A 20406-nucleotide genomic window follows, 5' to 3' on the forward strand; every position below is an offset into this window, starting at 1 on the left:
CCGAGCAGAGGCTTATTGCCACGTTGCGGTACCTGGCGACTGGGAGGAGCCTGCAGGACCTCAAGTTCTCGACAGGCATCTCTCCCCAGGCGCTTGGAATCATCATACCGGAGACGTATTCTGCCATCATACAAGTCATGCAGGAGGAGTATATTAAGGTAAGTTTCCTCCTTTAACATCACAATTTATGTCTTTAATGTATGCTAATGTCTTGTATTTCTTGAATTTTTCCCTAATTACCATGATTGTAATATGCTGTGAATGTCCCCTTTTGTCCCTATGCATGTTGTAAGCTTTCCATGTTTTTTTTATTGGCCTACATGCATCTTTCCCTTCACTAACCTGTCCAGCATGCTATCCTAGGCCCAAACACACCTAGCCTAGTATTTTTTCAACCTGATTTTTGTCTGCTCCATTGTAGTTCTGCCCTCCCCCCCCCCCTTAAAATGTGTCCCAATGTTTTTTTTTCGCATTCATTTCGCATTAGTGCTACCTGTTTCTAATTTTTGGGCCTAAACTCAGCTAGAACCCCCCCCCCCCCCAAAAAAAAAAAAGCTTTTTTGGCCCATCAGAGGGGTTAGGAGTCTGATAATGAAATACCATGAAATACTCACTCCAATAATAAATGTTATACTGATGTTGCACAAGGATGTTTTTGTATTGTGATTGCAATGTTTATGTGCCAAAGTACTAATTGTATTTTTTTGTTTGTCCCCACAGTTTTCCTCCACACCACAGGAATGGCAGACTGTGGCTTCCCAATTTGCCCAGCGGTGGGACTTCCCGAACTGCGGCGGGGCAATAGACGGGAAACACGTCCGCATAGTGTCGCCACCCCGTTCGGGGTCGTACTATTACAACTACAAAGGTTTTCATAGTATCGTGTTGATGGCAGTGGTGTCGGCACAGTACAAATTTTTGTATGTGGATGTGGGGAAGAACGGCCGGCTGTCTGATGGGGGAGTGTTCATGCAGACGGAGTTTGCCAAGCATCTACAGTCTGGTGGTCTGGCACTGCCACAGGATGAAGACAATTTGGAGGGACTTCCGTTTGTTTTTCTCGCAGATGAAGCTTTCGGGCTTGGACCTCACCTCATGCGGCCTTTTCCCCAGAGAGCCCTAACCCAGGAGAGGAGGGTTTTCAATTTTAGGCTGGCCAGAGCCCGGAGGGTAGTCGAGAATGCCTTTGGGATACTCGCCAGCCGGTTCCGCCTGTTCCAGACAGCGATACACCTGGCGGAATATAAACTGTTTTTGCCTGTTGCATTTTGCACAATTTTTTACGCAGGCACTCCCAGTCGTACCTAACCAACATTGGTCCTGAGGCAGGACTACCCTCAGATACCTTTCCTGGCCTGGACACTGGGAGAACTGGCTTAGCACCCCAATCTGCTCGTGAGGCACGCGACAAATATGTTGAGTACCTCGTGGGTAGGGGGGCGATTGCTATGCCAGACCATATTTCTTTCACAAAATAAAGAACTATTAATTAATAAATAATTTCACCATTGGAATTTATACAGTCGTTTGTCATTCTTGCTTTGGTTTCTTTTATCATCTGTCTCCCTGGTTCTCCAACCAGTGCACTTCTAGTGCCAAATGTATTTCTCTGTTTTAGTAAATAACCACCATTTCACAGTACTCACTTTTTTAAATCTACAAACTGGTATTGAGCATAGAAAGAAGAAGCCACTCAAACTTTTTTTGGGGGTGTTTTATTCTGGGTGTATGGGAGAACTCTGTCTATTATTCTGGGTGTATGGGAGAACTCTGTCTAAATAGCATCAGCAAAACAACGTGTTTATTCTAGCAATAGAACGAAGAAAAAAATGCGCTGCAATAAACGAGACACTAATTTTAAAAATGTAGAATGTGCCATCTCAAAAACGAACGCGAGTTTTACAAGAACGAGCGCTCCCGTCCCCTCATTTAGTCTGAGCATGCGTGGATTTTTAACCGATGGTCGTGCGTACTAATGTTCGGTTTTGAACTATCGGTTAGGCGTCCATCGGTTACATTTTAAAGCAAGTTCTCTTTTTTTTGACCGAAGGATAACTGACCGATGGTGCCCACACACGATCGGTTTGGACCGATGAAACTGACCTTCCGTCCGTTTTCATCGGTTTTGACCGACCGTGTGTACGAGGCCTGATAATGTAATTAAGGTAAGACTGGTATAAAACTTAACCAATTATACAGATGTTCAGGGGAAAGTTACTATAGAGTCATTAAAACTGAGCGCAGAACTCATAGATGAGCTTCCATTTCTAATGATAATCATAATGTAGTAAAGGGGGAAAGGGGAATTTGGGACTTTAACCACTAGTCCACCGGGCCTATTTTGGCACTTCTCTCCTTCATGTAAAAATCACATTTTTTTTGCTAGAAAATTAATCAGAACCCCCAAACATTATATATATTTTTTAGCAGACACCCTAGGGAATAAAATGGGGGTCATTGCAACTTTTTTCTTGCACGGCATTTGCGCAATAATTTTTCAAATGCCTTTTTTTGGGGAAAAAAACGATTTCATGAATTAAAAAATAACAAAACAGTAGAGTTAGCCCAATTGTTTTGTATAATGTGAAACATGATGTTATGCAGAGAAAATAGATACACTTTAAAATTGCGCACACTCATGGAATGAAATTTCGGTACTTAAAAATCTCCATAGGGGATGCTTTAACATTTTTTACAGGTTACTATTTTCGAGTTACAGAGCAGTTCTAGTGCTAGAATTGTTGCACATGCTCTAACGCACGCGACGATACCTCATATGTGGGGTTTGAATGGCGTTTACATATGTGGGCGGGACTTGCATGCATGTTCGCTTCTGCGCACGAGATAACGGGGACAGGGGCATTTTGAAAAAAATAATTAATTTTATTTTTATTTTACTTAACTTTTAATTTTGACACTTTTTTTTTTGATCACTTTTATTCCTATTACAAGGAATGTAAACATCTCTTGTAATAGGAATCAGTGTGACAGGTCCTCTTTATGGAGAGATGTGGGGTCAATAAGACAGGCTTACAAGCATGAAATCAGTGAAAAAAAATCACTGATCACATGCCGACAGCCGCGATTGCGGCTTTGTTTACTTCCGGGTACCGATCATAAAGATGACTGGTGACCATCTGGTCACCAGTCATCTCTATGGTTTCCAGGCAGCGCCGACCGATTCGCTCTCTGTGCCCCTGATGGCACGGGAGAGCCCGGAGAAGCACCGGATGGTGGCGGGAGGGGGGTGTGTCCCCTCCCGCTGCCTATAAGAACGATCAAGCGGCGGAACCGCCACTTTGATCATTCTTATCGTACACAGAATCGGCAGGCATCATTCAGATATCACCACACAAAGTTGAGGACATCATATGACGTCCTCCCGTGGACAAGTGGTTAAATGAGACCATGCCTGGGTAGAGTGATGTGCCTCCATCCCTGTCAATTGACAAAGGAAGCAAAATCGCAGCAGGAGGCAGTAAGATTGCAAACAAAAAAGAGGGGTGGGACTTTGAATGAAGTTCATGATGGCAAAAATGAATGCAGTGGTGGAATATAAAATATTTAATAATATCACATAACAAACATGTTTAACATACATTGGATTGCATATACAAAGAAATGCACCTCATAAAAGGTGCCGGTTTCCAAGCTGGCAATAACTGGTACTAACATGTTTATGCATATTAATGATATGGTTAAATTCAGGGGAGCCACCAGTATTCATGGTTAAGTATGAACATAACAAGGATAGCATCTGCACAATCCATAGTCTTTCTATTCTCTATCATGGTAAACATAAGGTGAACACATATTTGTGGGTAGATGTGTAACTTGGGGTACACAGTGTCTAATAGCTTGACGCGTTTCACGGCTTTCAACCGCTCTATGATCAAAGTGATAGACCCTTCATTCCTTTGTAAGTGGGCAAACTTACAAAATCTGCAGGGGATCAAATAATTATTTTTCCCACTGTAAATCATCCACTTAAATATAATATTTCTTCATTGCTCTTTTCTAATTCTCCTCCACCATGAAGAAAAAACACCACCAACTGTGCTCTTGTGAATAAAGCACTCACCATACCAAAATGACCCCTTTAATCAAAAAGAGGGTCATGACTTCCCGTTCCAGCGCCTCATGGAGTAGCTGCTCTTCTCTGCAGCTCCCACAGCACGACCAACATCGGCCTGTAAAACCGGCCTGAGAAGCCCCACAAACCTCCCTCCACCTCTGGACACATCCTCCTGCCTCCATGGACCGATTTGTCGAGAAATCTGGCACCCGCACCCATACGGCGCAGCCACAAATCGAGGCCCCAGTCTGGGCCTACTCCGCTCCACAGGCGTCAGCGCAGCCGGCGGCGATGGAGGTAAGCGGCGAAACCTCCCCCCTCTTTCTCCACGCACATCCACACCCCAGCTAGCGGGGGATAACACCACAGAGTGTATCACTCAAGCTGTAGCTGCTCTGCTGACCCCCATGATAGCGGCATCAGTGGAGAAGGCCGTAAACGCCGGGATGGCACAGATAAAGGCCCAGCTAGGGGAACATGGCTCCAGGCTAAACGAACTTGAGCACCGCCTCTCTAATGCGGAAGAAGAGCTCCATCAGGCCCAGGCCTCAGAACATGCCCAGGACAAAACAAACCAATACATTTTACAGAAATTAGACGATTTAGAGAACAGATCCAGGAGGAGCAACCTGCGATTCGTGGGAGTCCCGGAGTCGCTCCAGACATCTGCACTCTCTGATTTCTGTGCCTTGCGCGTTCCAGAAGCGCTAGGCCTTCCAGGCCCCTGCACGGTAGAACGGGCCCACCGCATGGGGGCTTTCAACTCAGACCGTAAATCAACGCGGCCGATCATCGCCAAATACCTCAATTATGCCAAGTCCCTCATACTAAAAAAAGGGTTGTGTTGATACACCCTGTACCAGGTGAACAAAAAAGATATAAATAAACCCAAAATTAATAAAAAAAAAGAAAAAAGAAGGGGTAATTGAGTGATCAAAGTCCTATTCTTAAAACGCCATCACACTCATACATTCCAGCTCTTTGGTTCGTTCCTTGGCTGTATATTTTATTTACAATATATTTTTTTTTATGCTGTTTTTTTCTTTTCTATCCTGAGTTTTTTATGATGAAGTGACTTGCTGTGAGAATTTTAAAAGTGGATTAGTGCCTGCTGTGAAGTTTTTAAAGTGTTTTTTTAATAAATTCTTTGGATATACTACACTATGAGGATCTATTTTTTCTCCCTCCATTTCCACTGAGTCTACGTGTTCAGAATTTACGTGTTCTACGTGTTCCAAGCTGAAAACTGAAATCTGACTACCATTCTTGTGTCATACGGCCTGGAAAGACAGCTGAAGCCTTTTCTCTTCCTTCTTGCAAGATAGAAGCACTCCTCCCCAAGATAGTTAATTATACACCTGGGGCCGGCAGGCTAATGCACAAGCTCATCTGACCTCCTTAAAACCGGGGTCCAACGATTGGGTAAGAGTCAGTATTTATATTTTTTCAGCTGAATATAAAGATTCAAGTTTTTTCAAGATTTTGGGTTAAAGTCTGCAGCGATTAATGAACTATTGCTTGGAAGTATCTGGTGGTCAGGATTTTCTTTGATATATTTTTTTGAGGACTTTGATTACCCCTTCTTTTTTTTTTTTATTCATTTTGGGTTTATTTATATCTTTTTAGTTCACCTGGTACAGGGTGTATCAACACAACCCTTTTTTTATCACTTTATGGTTTTGATATAACATTATTTCACTCCCTTGTGATTGCACATTTAAATGTTTGGAGTTGTGCACTTATTTCTTTTTTGTATGTATGTCTTTGAAGTTTAAGTATTTGAGCTTTTGAATAGGCAGCAGCACTCCCCTATTTAAATTCATTTTTCACTCATTATTCCTTCCTCTATTTAGAGGTCATATATCAATTTTTCCTCACTTGTAAGTGGGTTTAGCGCAGAGTTCCCCCCCCCTTTTTTATTAAGTCCCTCATACTGCATACATTTCGGCAAGCCCGCCAGCTCCAAATTGATGGCATAAAAGTTCTAGTTTTTGCTGACTACTCTATTGAGGTTTCAAAGAAAAGAAAAGCATTTCAACAGATATGCTCGGAACTTTTCAAGCAACAAATCAAATTTACCTTAGCCTTTCCGGCCATACTCCGCCTCAAGGCCCCGAATGGAGACCAACTGACCTTTCAGGACCCCTCAGAAGCAGAAGCTTTCCTACAGTCGTGGCATGCACACCCTCACGCCCAGACGCCTACTAAAGCCCCACCGCTCAACCGCCCCCTGGACCAAAGAAGCCCAAGGAAAGACTCTCCTAAACGTTTCAGGGCCTCTGTCCCAGACCCCACCCGGTTCACTACAAAATTAACTTTCCTCAATTAGCTCTTCCTCCTCTTTTGCTCCCTATGCGTGAGTACTCTCGATGCTCCACCAGGGCCCCTACAGAGCCTGATACGGTCTTCAACCTTTGGCCTCCTTGGCCCCCACGTATTGATGTTCGTTTTTTCACATCACATGGACCAGGTAGATTTGTATGCCAATCTATCATTATGTTCCTTTAAATGCCCTGCTTTAGTTTTAGTTGACACCATTGTTCCGTTGTTATACTGTGTCTAAGATTAGCTACCATTAATTGCATTTATGCCAGTCCTGCTCTCTCTCTATGTCCCCCCGGACTGTATGCTCTGTAATGATTTGACACATGTTCAGCAAAATGTGCCTCCTGGTTTCACTGTACGCATCCTAACCACTTCTCTCCCCACCTCGCGTAATGCCTGCCTACGACACCCTGCACCCCATTTTCGGGCTCCCGGGCCTTGTGTCGCCAGGGTCGTGACATGGGGGCTGGCTCGTACAGTGACTCCATGTAGAAAAAAAAGCGAAGTTCTCGCAATTGTTTTTTTGTTGTTTTTGTTGTTTCTTTTTCAGGTCTCCCCCTTGCCTCCCTCCACCCCTGTTACTCCTTCCCTTCCCCCACGCACTCACATGCCCGTGCTATATGCACCACCGCCCCTTTGTGACATAAGTGTCACACTACACCCTAACTCGGTGCCCCCCCTTGGCACCAAGGTATGCGTGTCATTCCTATAACTACGTCTCAAACCCCTTTCTCAGCCCCCCTAACATGAAAGTAATTTCGTGGAACGTAAAGGGACTCAGGTCCACAAATACGAGAATGAAGGTCCTCAGACACCTAAAGAGACTTAAAGCAGACATTGCACTATTGCAGGAGACCCATCTGTCCACATCTGACTTCCCACGCATTAAAAAACTTTGGGTGGGCACGGTCCTGGGCTCAGAGGCCGTAGGCCGTAAGGCAGGTGTTCTCATACTGATTCACAAAAACCTCCCATGCTCGGTTCTCGCGGTTAATTCCGATGCCCAAGGTAGACTACTATCGACGCATGTTAAAATAGGGTCAAAGGAACTAGTTATCTCCAATGTTTATGCCCCTAACAGTCCCGGTAAAACCTTTTACAGCGAGCTCTCTACGTGGCTGCTACAAAACACACACCTCCCACACTTGGTTGGAGGCGATTTCAATGACACCTTGCACCAGATTGATGACAGATCCTCCCCCAAACGCCCCAGATCCATGCCTCCCCTCACTTTTCGCGTCCACTTTGGACTCCCTCCACCTTTGTGACCTATGGCGCTTGACTCACCCCGCTGACAGTGAATTTACATTTTATTCCAACCCTCATGCCGTTTTCACTAGAATAGACTATCTTTTTGGTTCAGACGATTTAATCCCTATGGTGTCAGCCTTCCCCCCACCCGAAGATTTGGTGTTTCCCCTCCTATCTCCACAACCACTCTGACTTTCAACAATTCATGGAGAAAGCCTGGATGGAATATTCCTCGGCGAACGCCCCCCACACAGATGACCCAAACCTCTTCTGGGACGCCGGCAAGGCTTTCCTCAGGGGACGGATCATATCCTATGCTACCTCCTTTAAAAGGAACACTTTGTCCAAGTACAAACTGGCCAATTCCTGATTACACCAGGCTCAAAGGGCCCTTTATCTATCTGACTCTCCCGACAACAGAGACGAATGGCACGCAGCCAAGAGATCCTTTGAAACCTGGGCAGACACCCTAGAAACGGTTAAAAAAGCGAACCTAGATGCCACCCTCCACAAATTCAGGACCAAATCGGGCAAATTGCTCGCCAGACTCTGCAAAGGCTCCTTCACTCCCACTCATATTACGTCCCTGAGAGACACCAGCGGCACCATTAATACCACACCACCGGCGATTAATAAGGCAATGCTCCAATATTACTCGGCCCTGTACGCTCCAGACCCCATTGACAAACCGACGGCAGACGCCTTTCTAGAAAACCTGGCTATTCCCAAAATCACTCCCTCCCAGTTAGAATCCCTCAATGCTCCCATCTCTCTCGCTGAGATCTCAGACACTATTCGCAAACTTACCCCCTCTAAGGCCCCCGGGCCCCAACGGCTTCACAGGTGAATTCTATAAGACCTTACAAAATATTGTGGAACCCACTCTCCATAAAGTATACAGCGGCGTATGGTCCGACGGCCCCTACCTCCCTTCGGGAAACCAGGCCATTATCAAACTGCTATCCAAGAAGGGAAAAGACCCCCTTGAGCCAGGCTCATATAGACCGATATCCCTACTGAATCTGGATGTTAAGATTCTATCCAAGATCGTTGCCAATAGGCTCTCAGATATTATCCCATCTCTAATCCACCCCGCTCAATCGGGCTTCGTAAAAGGTAGAACGGCTACTCTGAACATCCGTAAAGTGATGCTGGCTTTGGAACATGCCAAACAGCACCCTGAAGGGGACTTTGCCATCATTACCCTAGACGCGGAGAAAACCTTCGACAATGTCAGTTTCGAATGGCTTTCTCTATTCATGGCGAAAATGAGATTCTCCGGCCCCTTCTGCCACCTTATCGACGCAATGTACACAACCCCCTCAGCAAAATTGGTGGCTGCTGGAATACTATCGGAAGAATTCCGCCTCCATAAGGGGACGCGGCAGGGAAGCCCTCTCTCCCCACTCCTTTTTAATATAGCCTTAGAGCCCCTATCCAGACACCTTGCCCAAGTTGCCCCCCTCCACGGTATACAAACTGGTGCCCACGAACTGCGCTCCTCTCTCTTTGCGGACGACGTCCTCGTCTTTTCGGCGGACCCCTCCTCCGATATGCTCACCATCAAAACAACCTTTGATAAGTTCCGCGCATGCTCGGGTCTCCGAATCAATTACGCCAAAAGTGAAATTCTCCCCCTGGGTACTCGGCCTGACCACCCCTGGACACGACATTCCATCTTCTCTGTCGCTAACTCTCATATCACGTATCTCGGCATCAAAATTGGTAAACTGCCCTCCTCTCTGTACCACCTGAACTACCCCCCCTTGATCTCTAAAATTTCTCAGGAATTGATGAACTGGTTGGATCTGCCACTCTCGCTCCTGGGAAGATGCCACCTGGTTAAAATGGTTAAAATGGTTAGTCTCCCAAATGTTAGAACTTATAATTTGGCATGCTTGAGAGTTGGTCTAGATTGGATATCGCAATCGTCAAGATACTCAAATTACTCCCTTGAATCCGCTATGGCGCAGGCTTTCTCCCTGGTGGCTATCCTCCACTGTAAGTGGAAGTCGATCACCCCCACACTCCAACATAACTTGCTACTCAGAGACACAGTCATCGCCTGGAGGGAAAGCAGAAAGCTCCTTGGGCTATCCCCATTAATGTCAAGACACCTACCTATTCAAGGCAATCCCAGTTTCCCAGCGGGACTGGACCACAAACCCTTCAAAGTCTGGCAGGAAAATGGGCTCTCACTTTTTGCTTCTATGTGTGACACTTCAACTGGTCGCCCTCAGTCTTTCGCAAATACAGCCAAGATCTTTGCTCTACCCCAATCACATGTTTTCCACTACTGGCAATGCGTGAACTACCTATGGGCATCCTGCAATGACCAACTGCTCTTGGAAGGTTCCTACAAGATCTCGGACATCTACAAACCGCTGCTCCTCAAAAACTCACCCTCTCTGTCATCCTCATGCGCGGCCAACTGGGGCAAAGACTTTCCTGACAACGACCTGTTACACAAGTTGCTGCAAGTCTTCAATAATGCCCAACAACTAACTCCAAACGAAATCTGGAAGGAAACCCAGTTAAAGATACTCCACCAGGCTCACATCCCCTTCCTTCGCTCATCGCAGGTCCCAAACAGTGCAGATTGCTCCCTATGCCACATCCGAAACCTTCGTTGGCGCACCGCATCTGGACGTGCTCATATATCTCTGCTTTTTGGAAAAAGGTGTTGGCCTACACCTTCAAAATCACCCTGCTGAAATTGCCTAAGGATCCTTTCCTCCTCATCTTTGGCTACTGGGATCCCCTGCTGCTCCAAAGGTCTCAATAGGGTGGCCCATCTGCCCCTGTCGCTACAACCCCCTCATATGCATACAAGTACTGGCCTCTACTCTGCTTCCTTGTCGCACAACGGGCTATCTTGAGAAATTGGACCTCTTCTCAACCCCCCTCCATCACCCAGATTCAACGAGACCTCCTTCTCCTCCTCTACAAAGAATAAGCTAACACGGACTTCAAACGAGACACTGCAAAGTCTTGTTTTCTTTCAATCTGGCAACCTTTCATGTGCTTGACTCTATCCCAAGAGGATCTAACTACATTTGAACATTACTCCTTCTCATACTTTAAATCACCCCCACCTATATCCTCGGGAGGGGACTCCTCGCCAGCTACATTATCCACCGCTCCTGTTTGATCCATTGCTGTCAGTCCGGATGTCACCCCCTCCCCTAGCAAAGACCTGCTATCTATCGGTGCTGCTCCCCCCCTAACCCCCCTTCATCCCCCATCCTCCCCCACTTTTAGGTTTGACTCTGTTTTACTTACACTGTTGTATTGATATCCATAGGTATTGTTAACTAACTCTCCATGTAATCTCTGTCCATCTGTTTACCCCACAGATCCTTTCAGTTCATACCCTTGAAGTGACAATGGTCACTTTTTACACCCCCCCTTTTTGGGTCGTGTGAATAGTACCCCTCAATTCAATTTGTTTGTCTATTTGGATGCTTAGTTATTTTGTTAATATGGTAATATTACTGGGGCAACTGCCCTCTTCCTGTTTTGTTAACATGCTTCTTTTATCTTCTTATGTATTCTGTGAAGAACTCAATAAATACTTTTTGAAAAAAAAAAGAGGGTCATTATGTGCTTTTGCTTTAGGATCCTCCAACAGCTCCCACAAAAGGTATATTCACAGTGTCCGATTTTATCTCCTCAATTCCACCATATAACCTGTGATGGGAGGGCCCATGAAACCCAGAATCCCTTGGAAAGGTTGGGAAACCCTTGTTTCAGCTCCCCATGCACCTCCTATGTCTAATATACCATGTGTCCATTAGGGGACAAGGGTGACTGAGAAAATATGGCTCTAATTACTTACTTTGAGACAGTAAAATGTATCCACACTATCTCCCAGGATATATAAAGACTATTCTTGGTTTGTTTGATTCTGAACTCAACATGTTAATTGAAAGCACTTATCACATTGGCTTCTGTACAATGTAGGAGACGGGCCAACTCTTACTGGAGCTCCTACTATTGTAAGAAGATGTCCTGTGTTTATACTTAATGTATAATCTACTGTGTTAAGCTCGGTGACAAGCTTGTGACAAGTCTGACCTGTAGTGAAATCCTGATTAATCACAACAATAGCCAGGTGGTCATGGAGTCACCTTGGCTGCTTTAAGGGACTAGTTAATTAGCTCATGTTAATTTATGCTTCTGGTTACAGGTGTATTGTCAGAGTAATATGAGCAAGAGGGGGGGGGCTCCTCTTCAACTGTATATAAGACTGTATTCTTGTTCTAATAAACAGTTCATGTTGAGTAACCAAATGAGTATTGCCTTGTTTATGGTTGTCAGTGGTTGAAATATCTGATATCCTTATTCAGACAGGGAGGAAGCGCTATATGATGGAAACACTCAAGCTGAGTTTAAGACCTCCATTACAGAAAACAAGAAATAAAAACAAATAAAGTGTAGTATGTTTATTTAACATTTATTTCAAGTAAACATACATAGTCTGCTCACATTAAAAGTGCCTACACTATGGCACAGATAAGACTTGAATATAACTGCAGAGAGGGACGCTGCCACTCCACTCTGGAACACACACCAGCTCCAGGGCCAATTACTGGATGTTCGGGATCAGAAGTGATATAACCGGAAATTGCTCCTCAATGCATGTTTTGGCAAACTGATGTCATCAGGAAGCAATCCGGTCACTATGTTTTTGAAGCTTTATATAAAAAAAGGGTGGTTATACTGCGCTGCTTAAACAAATTATTGAACAAAATATTAATAAGACCAGCTGCTCACACGGCTAACAAAGACGCATTAGCTGGAGAAAAACAAAAAAACAGGTTGTGTAGCGCTTAGACAAATTAATACATAAAGTGGTTGTTCCTCATGGGAACACACATAACATGGGTGAATACAATAAAGATTCACGTAAAAAAATATATATAATTGGGTGAATCAAAATAAAGTCCAATATGTAACATTAAAGTCCATATATTTGAAAACACCTCGTGCAGAAATGGAAAAACTTGGTTAAAATCCCATCATAGTAAACTCAGTCGTGAGTGAACACCGCCACCAGTGATAGCAAATGGAGGCTTACCGAAGTTGGTGGACCTGAAATGACGTACGTCAATCAAGTCATAACAAGCTTAGAGTACCAGACAGGGTACATACGGTTGCAAACATCCGAAATACTTGCTGGAAGTTATCAGTCACTGCATATCATGTAATGGGTAACCTTGCATCTTATCAGCTCAGCAATAAATTGGATGGTTGGAAGAAGCATGGAAAGAGAATGGCCACATAGTGTAAACCGGTATAAAACTGGGTAGTTTATTGTAAAAAGATAACAAGTGCACTCACATGTATCTGAATAAAATTTGCATAGTCTGTAATTAAGAGGCGGCAGTGGAGACGACCCGACGGCGTTTCGTGTTATTCACACATCATCTGGGGTGTCTCTCCACTGAAGCCTCGGTGTATAAATAGTATTAACAACATCTTACCTCCAATCAGAAGGTTATGACATCCCATCTGCCTGTGTGCAACAATTGGAGAAAATTAGGAGAAAATTACTTCCTGGTCTCAAAACTATGTTTTTGAAGCTTTATATAGTTAATGTATTTCCACTCCCAGGTCACATGATAATATGAAAAAATACCTCCCATTGGCACAAATTTAAACTAAATAATCACTCTTATACCCCATCTGTCCAAATACACAACAAAATCATTATACAATTTTGCATATGCAATAAAATAAGGTAAATAAAATAAAATAATCTATACTCACTAAAAGTTATAAAACCCTAAACTATTAGAATATGTAGTCACTACACTCAGTGTTTTTATACACTACTAGGAAGGCAGCTTTGTTTCATTTTGCAATAATCACATATACACTTGAGATCGAATAGAACACATTTATTTTGTTATATAAAATATGTAGTCACTACACTCAGTGTTTTTATAAACTACTAGTAAGGCAGCTTTGTTTCATTTTGCAATAATCACATATACACTTGAGATTGAATAGAACACATTTATTTTGTTATTGCGGTTTAATTATTTTCACATTTTGCCTTTTACATGATTCAGAATTCAAAGTCCAAATGGCTTCATCTGATTTACCAAGCTCAGTAAATGTTAACTTCCCTAATGTAACAGTCCCAAAACCCTTAGTAAATTAACTCCAGTACTGCATGATTTGTAGTGTTTCAATCATAATAGGGTTTACTTTGTTTACTGTATAATTTCAGTTCCCTGATGCACAAAGAAATAATGTCCATTCTGTTGCCCATCTAGGGAAGGATTAATAAAAGTGGTCAATATTGATCCTCAAGGGTAGGTGGACTATCCAATGGGTACATCAAATGTCTAGGGTTCCAAAAGGGGTCAGATAATGTCTTAAAAAGATTGTCAGAAACTTAGAAAATGCAGTTAAAAGCACTGATAACACAAATATTTTATTTGCTTACTTACAATGTTTTTCTTTTCTATACATTATTAGCTGGATTCAGGTAGGGCGACGCATCTTTCAGGCGGCGTAGCGTACCGTATTTACGCCACGCCGCCTTAAGTCAGAGAGGCAAGTGTTGTATTCACAAAGCACTTGCCTCCTAAGTTACGACGCGTAGCGTGAATGGGGCCAGTGTAAGCGCCCCTAATTCAAATGAGGATGGGGGGCATGTTTTATGTAAATGATTGGTGACGTTTTTTACGAACGGTGCATGCGCCGTCAATGTACATTGCTCCAAAATACGCCGCAAGGACGTATTGGTTTTGACGTGAACGTAAATTACGTCCAGCCCCATTCACGGACGACTTACGCAAACAACATAAAATTTTCAAATTTCGACGCGAGAACGACGGCCATACTTAACATTGACTAGGCCAGCTATTTGTTCGACTAACTTTACGCCGGAAAACGCCTTACGTAAATGGCGTATCTTTACTGCGGCGGGCGCACGTACGTTTGTGAATTGGCGTATCTAGTCATTTACATATTCTACGCCAAACTCAACGGAAGCGCCACCTATCGGCCAGCGGAAAAATTGCACCCTAAGATATGATGGCGCAGGCCGTCGTACCTTAGCTAGGTTTAAGTGTATCTCAGTTTGAGCATTCACTTAAACTTCCGACGGCTTAGATTCCGAGTTACGTCGGCGTATCTACTGATACACCGGCGTAACTCTTTGTGAATCTGGCTATTAGTGTTTTTTCATCTGTATTATGCCTTTGAACTTTCAGAAAAATTTGATCATTCTAGAAGAGAAAATTCTTTAGTACAACTGCCCACCTCATTGAATGTTATGGCATCTCCGGTTTTCCCCTCACATCTCCACATACCATTTTATGTAGCTGCTTAGGGAGGAGAGAATAGACATACTATAAAGTGTAACCTGAGTGACAGCTCTGAGTCTTGTGGCTGTTGACATCACATCCAAGATGACATACATAACATATGTTAAATTCACATATAATGTTATGGAAAGGTTTTTGTTGAAATTAATGGTCTGACAATAGGGTATCTTTAAGCAGTTATGTTGTGGAACATCTGTTTTATCTGAGGTTCCTAGGGCATTCTTAAGCATACTGTGTAATCTCCTCCAACTCTTAGGCCCCATACACACGAGAGGATCCATCCGCTGAAAAATCTCAGCGGATCGTTTTCAGCGGATGGATCCCCTGGTGTGTATGCTCCAGCGGATCTTTATCCGCGGATATTTCCGAATTCCAGCAGATAAAAATTTGTTGACATGCCAACAAATCTAACGGATCGATCCGCTGGTCTGTACAGACTCACCGGATCGATCCGTCCGAGGGGATCCCCCGCATGCGTTGTAATGATTCGACGCATGCGTGGAATTCCCTATATGACTGCGTCGCGCACGTCGCCGCGTCATCATTGCGGCGACGGCGCGACACGTCATCGCCAGAGGATTTCGGCGCGGATTTCGATTCGATGGTGAGTACACTCCATCGGATGGAAATCTGCGCAAATCCTCGAGAGGATTTATCCACGGATACGGTCCGCTGGACTGCATCCGCGGATAAATCCTCTCGTGTGTAAGGGGCCTTACAGTATAAAGTAATACATTCAAACTCTTAGGATTGTATGGTTTGTGATTTCTTGTCCATTGAAGTGAGCTCCATTATTGGAGCTGTTAGAATTGCATTCCAAAAAGTTTGACCATTAGTTAATAATAAATCTCAATAACAAGTTTGCTATTCAACCCAGAAAAGTTCCAGTGATGGACAACAGAGGGGGATCCAGAGAGCATTTGCTAGTGTGTGGAGTGTATGACTGCCCATGGCACTCCTTTTATCCCCCTCCACCTTGCTTGGCACCAAATCCTTGGCGCCAAAGTGAGGTGAGAACACAGGGAACATTAGGCCGTGGATACCAAAACACCGGAAGTGACATCTGACGTCACGAGGCACACCGGAAGTGACGTATCGGTAAACAGACGGTGCCGGAAATAGAATTGGAGACAAACTAATCGGTTGAGAACTGGAAGTCTGTCCACACATTAACAACTAATGACTAGAGATGGAAATATAACCCCCCGTGGCCTGTAGATGGGCCAGACTAGTCACTATGGTGCAAAGATGGAAAAACCAAAAAGAAGAAGGTGAACTAATCAAAGTCCACTCTTACTGTCATTCCCCTCAAATCATTTGAAAGGAATAGTAGATGGAAAATAGGTAATCCAGGAACCAACTTGGTTGGCGCTATCTTTTGGAGCTCAATTAAGAGCGTCAATAAAAATGACGCCGTGTGTGTCCATATGGTACATCTGAACCTAATCCATTCCATATATAGTATATAAATCATGCAAAAATTACAAGATTATGAGCTCCTTCAATGGGAATTACATTATCTTTACCCAAAAAGATCAAAAACACAGTTAAACAATTAATTCTGTCAAATCGATCAGCAAACACAGATCCAATTAAAACCAATACAAAGCCACCATGAAAAACTGCCCAATCTGTTTACAAAGCAATTGCAACATATCAAGAACTATTAAGACATTAATACAAGATAACAATTATAGGAAAAATATCCCTATACAATGGCAGAAGACCTATAGAAAAGGCTTAAAACTAAGGGATTTGTTTAGGCCTGGATGGATAGTAGCAGCCAGGGTGTTTATCCATTTGGATTCACATTAGAGGGGAACCCTCCTTCAGCAAAGTTGGGCACATATCCCATATAAAATAACCTATACCACGCTAAAAGTAAATAAAGTGAATAATTAACTATGATAAGAAAAGCCATGACACCTGCAAACATGCGATTTTCGTTTTTTTACATATCCCATCAATTAAACAAATCTGAGGGGCTTTAGACTCCAGCTCAAAATCTGAATTTTTACTACAGTTTCTTCTAAGGTATTGACTGCAAGGTATGCTTTAGATAAAAGATTCAGGGTGAGAGCTTGTGGCATGCAAAGTTGTGTTCCCCGCCAAGGGTTTTCTATGGAGAGAGAAACCCATTGTTCCATTTTGATTGACCTGTAATCAAAAGACTATAAACGTTTTGGATATCACAGTGTATGTCAAAGTAAATTTCAAATTGTAAGAATTGTTCTCCAGTCCATTCAAAAGGGAAGTCAATTCATCCCTAGTACCTGTCCAGACGATAAAAATATCATCTACTGTATGAAACGCCTCCAAATGAGTACCTTCTCAAAACACTCCTTAAAGTTTTAGAAGAAAATATCTCATGCTTCCACCCCCCCAGGTACAGGTTGGCGTATGATGGGGCACACTTAGTCCCCATCGCCACCCCTGCAACTGGTGGTAGTGGGAGAGGTCAAAAGTAAAGATGTTGTTAGTGAAAATGAAGAGCAATTCACCAACAAAATCATTGTATGCTCTTGCTCCAGGGCCTCGTTCAGATAGGAAGCCATGGACAACTCAAATCCCAAATTTAAGGGGGATGGAGTTGTAGAGGGCCTCCACATCTATAGAAACCAACCAAGCTTCATCGGGAATAGAGAGCCCCTCCAGAGATCATAGAAGATCTGCTGTATCTTTAATATAGGAGCTCAAGGACTTTACATGCAGCCGCAAATAGTCGTCTATTAATTGACTTTCCAGTTCAGTTAAACAGCCATTGCCTGACACAATAGGACATACTGGAGGAAATAGGGCATGTTTATGTATCTTCGGCAAGGCATATAATGTTGCCAATCTTGGTGTTTTGACAGTTAGAAGTTCACAGCTTTTTTTTGTCTATTAGATTGTTAAAAAAGGCTTGAGTAATTAGAAGTTGGTATTTAGTTTGGGCATATTTGACCTGAGCTAGATTTATAGGTATATACCACTGACAATTGACTAGGAAATCCATTCATAACAACAATATTGCCCCATTTGTCGGAGGGTTTTTTTTTTTTTCCCCAAAAAATCTAATTTTATTAAAATGTATAAACAGGCACATAAGTATTTGTAACAATGGGTCAACATTCCCCATACATTCTTTGGCAAAAAACAATTATGGTTATCCAAATTCGCTCCATTCCCTTCAACAGGTGTATCCCCCGGCATTAGCATACAGAGATAAACATTCCGACCCTGTACATCAAAGAAAACAAAAAAGAAAGCAAAAAAAAAAACACAAAAGGACCTTCTGTATGGATCATACATCTGCTAGGTCCCAAATGGCTTCCCCCCCGTCCTTCCCCTCTCATTCATACCCCATGCTTTGACGCCTCTGTACTCAAACTGTGCATGTTTCACCATCTTCCAGCCACCTGTCCCATACTTGAGAAAATTTTTGCGGTCTCCCTCTATGTGTATAAATCATTTTCCTGTAAGGGAGAATAGCATTTACATCCTTTTTCCAATCCCTCAGCGTCGGCGCCTCCGTTTGCATCCATACCTTGGCCACTGCCTTCCTAGCCAGGAATAACGTTTCATTCATAAAGATTGCTTGGTACTTTTCTATATCTACATCGGGCAACAGTCCCAACAAACACAACTTTGGGTCCATTCCCACCGGGGATCCCATGTTATCATGTAGAAATTGAGTCACCTGCAGCCAGTATGCTTGTACATCCGAACAGTGCCACATCATATGGTAGAAAGACCCCTCCTCAACCGCGCACATGGGACACCTAGGGCTCCTATTGGTCCGAAACTTCGCCACTCTCTGTGGTGTGATGTATGCCTGGTGTAGTATATACAGTTGAGTTAACCTGTCTGACAGCTTAGGGGACGCAGCTTTAACCCCCTCCAGCACCTCTTCCCATTCCGTGTCCTCTATGGGGCCTACGTCTCTCTCCCACTTTAATTTGGCTGTCTGCGCTATCTTGCTAGTCCTACGTCTCCTAATGACATAGTAACAGTTGGACGTGAGCCCAGTGGATTCCCTCCCAAAAATCACATCCAACACCTGTGGGGCACTCACTTCTATACCGGTTGGGCCCAGTTGGGCTCTAAGTGCGTGCCTGAGTTGCAAGTATCTAAAGTGGAGTTGCGGCGGAAGGGAAAATTCCTCCCTGAGTCTATTGTATGGCTTTGGGCCCGTGTCCAACATGACCTGGGAGAGATACAGTATCCCATACGCAGCCCATACCCCTGAATCTGGGACCGTGTCTAACTCTGGCAAGGAACTATTTTTCCACAGCGGGGTATGTGTATGTATGTGACTCTTTCCTTGTTTTTTAAGGCCTACATCCCATACCTTTTGATGGTGCGCTAGCATTTCCGCCCCAAATCTGGTGGTCCTGCATCCTCCATGACCTCTTCTAAAGATTGCCTGTATAGGAGTATGTAGAGGGCTATCCGGCTTATTACAGACTAGGGACCTATACCTCTGCGACTCTGACGTGTTAAAGTAGTAGAAATGCGACAATTGCGACGCTATGTAATAATCCTGCAAATCAGGGAGTGAACACCCTCCTTCTGTGCTCGGATTTTGCAGTATACTCCATGCCAGCTTATGCCTGCCTGCTCCCCACACAAAAGAATTTAAGATAGCTTCCAGTTGTTTAAACGTCTTAAGGGGTATATAAAGGGGAGCATGCCATACCATGTATAGGATTTTGGGTAGTAGGATCATCTTGATCAAGTTTATTCGTCCCATCACCCCTAGTGGTAGTTTCGCCCATGCCTGTGTTCTAGCTTTAACCACCGCAAATAGCGGTTCCACATGTCGGAGGGTTTAATGATCAATTGATCATTATTTTTTTTAAAAGCTAAAGCTCTACGTTGGACCTGTTCAATATAGGATTCTCTGTTGAATTGTTTCCATTTAGTACTTTGGATTTCCTTGGTTACTTGCTGAGTGAATGCCCAAATATTTTGATTTCTTTGGAGCACATAAAAACATTGTGATTTAGGTTTATAGAGAGAAGGTAAAGGAAAACATCTCTCCAGTTGTGAGTCCAGAGATGGTAATTGATCTAAGGAGGGATCCTCCAGGGGCTCGTCTAGGGGATTATGTCACTTCCGGTGTGCCTTGTGACGTCAGATGTCACTTCCGGAGTGACAGTATCCACAGTCCAATGTTCCCTGTGTCCTCACCTCATTTTGGTGCCTACAATTTTGGCACCAAGCAAGGTGGGGGGGATAAAAGGAGTGCCATGGGTAGTCATACACTGTCCGGTCCATCTGAGAGAGCTTTGAGGCATAGTTCTTTGTAACAGGTAAATGGATTATTCAATTCTGGATCATTATGCCCCTGTTATACCTTTGTCGCAACAGACTTATGGCTTAACCTTGATTAATTTGTTTAATTTAAGGAAAAACCTGAGATATATATAA

Source organism: Rana temporaria, chromosome 2 (assembly GCF_905171775.1).
Source record: "Rana temporaria chromosome 2, aRanTem1.1, whole genome shotgun sequence".
Lineage (NCBI taxonomy): Eukaryota > Metazoa > Chordata > Amphibia > Anura > Ranidae > Rana > Rana temporaria.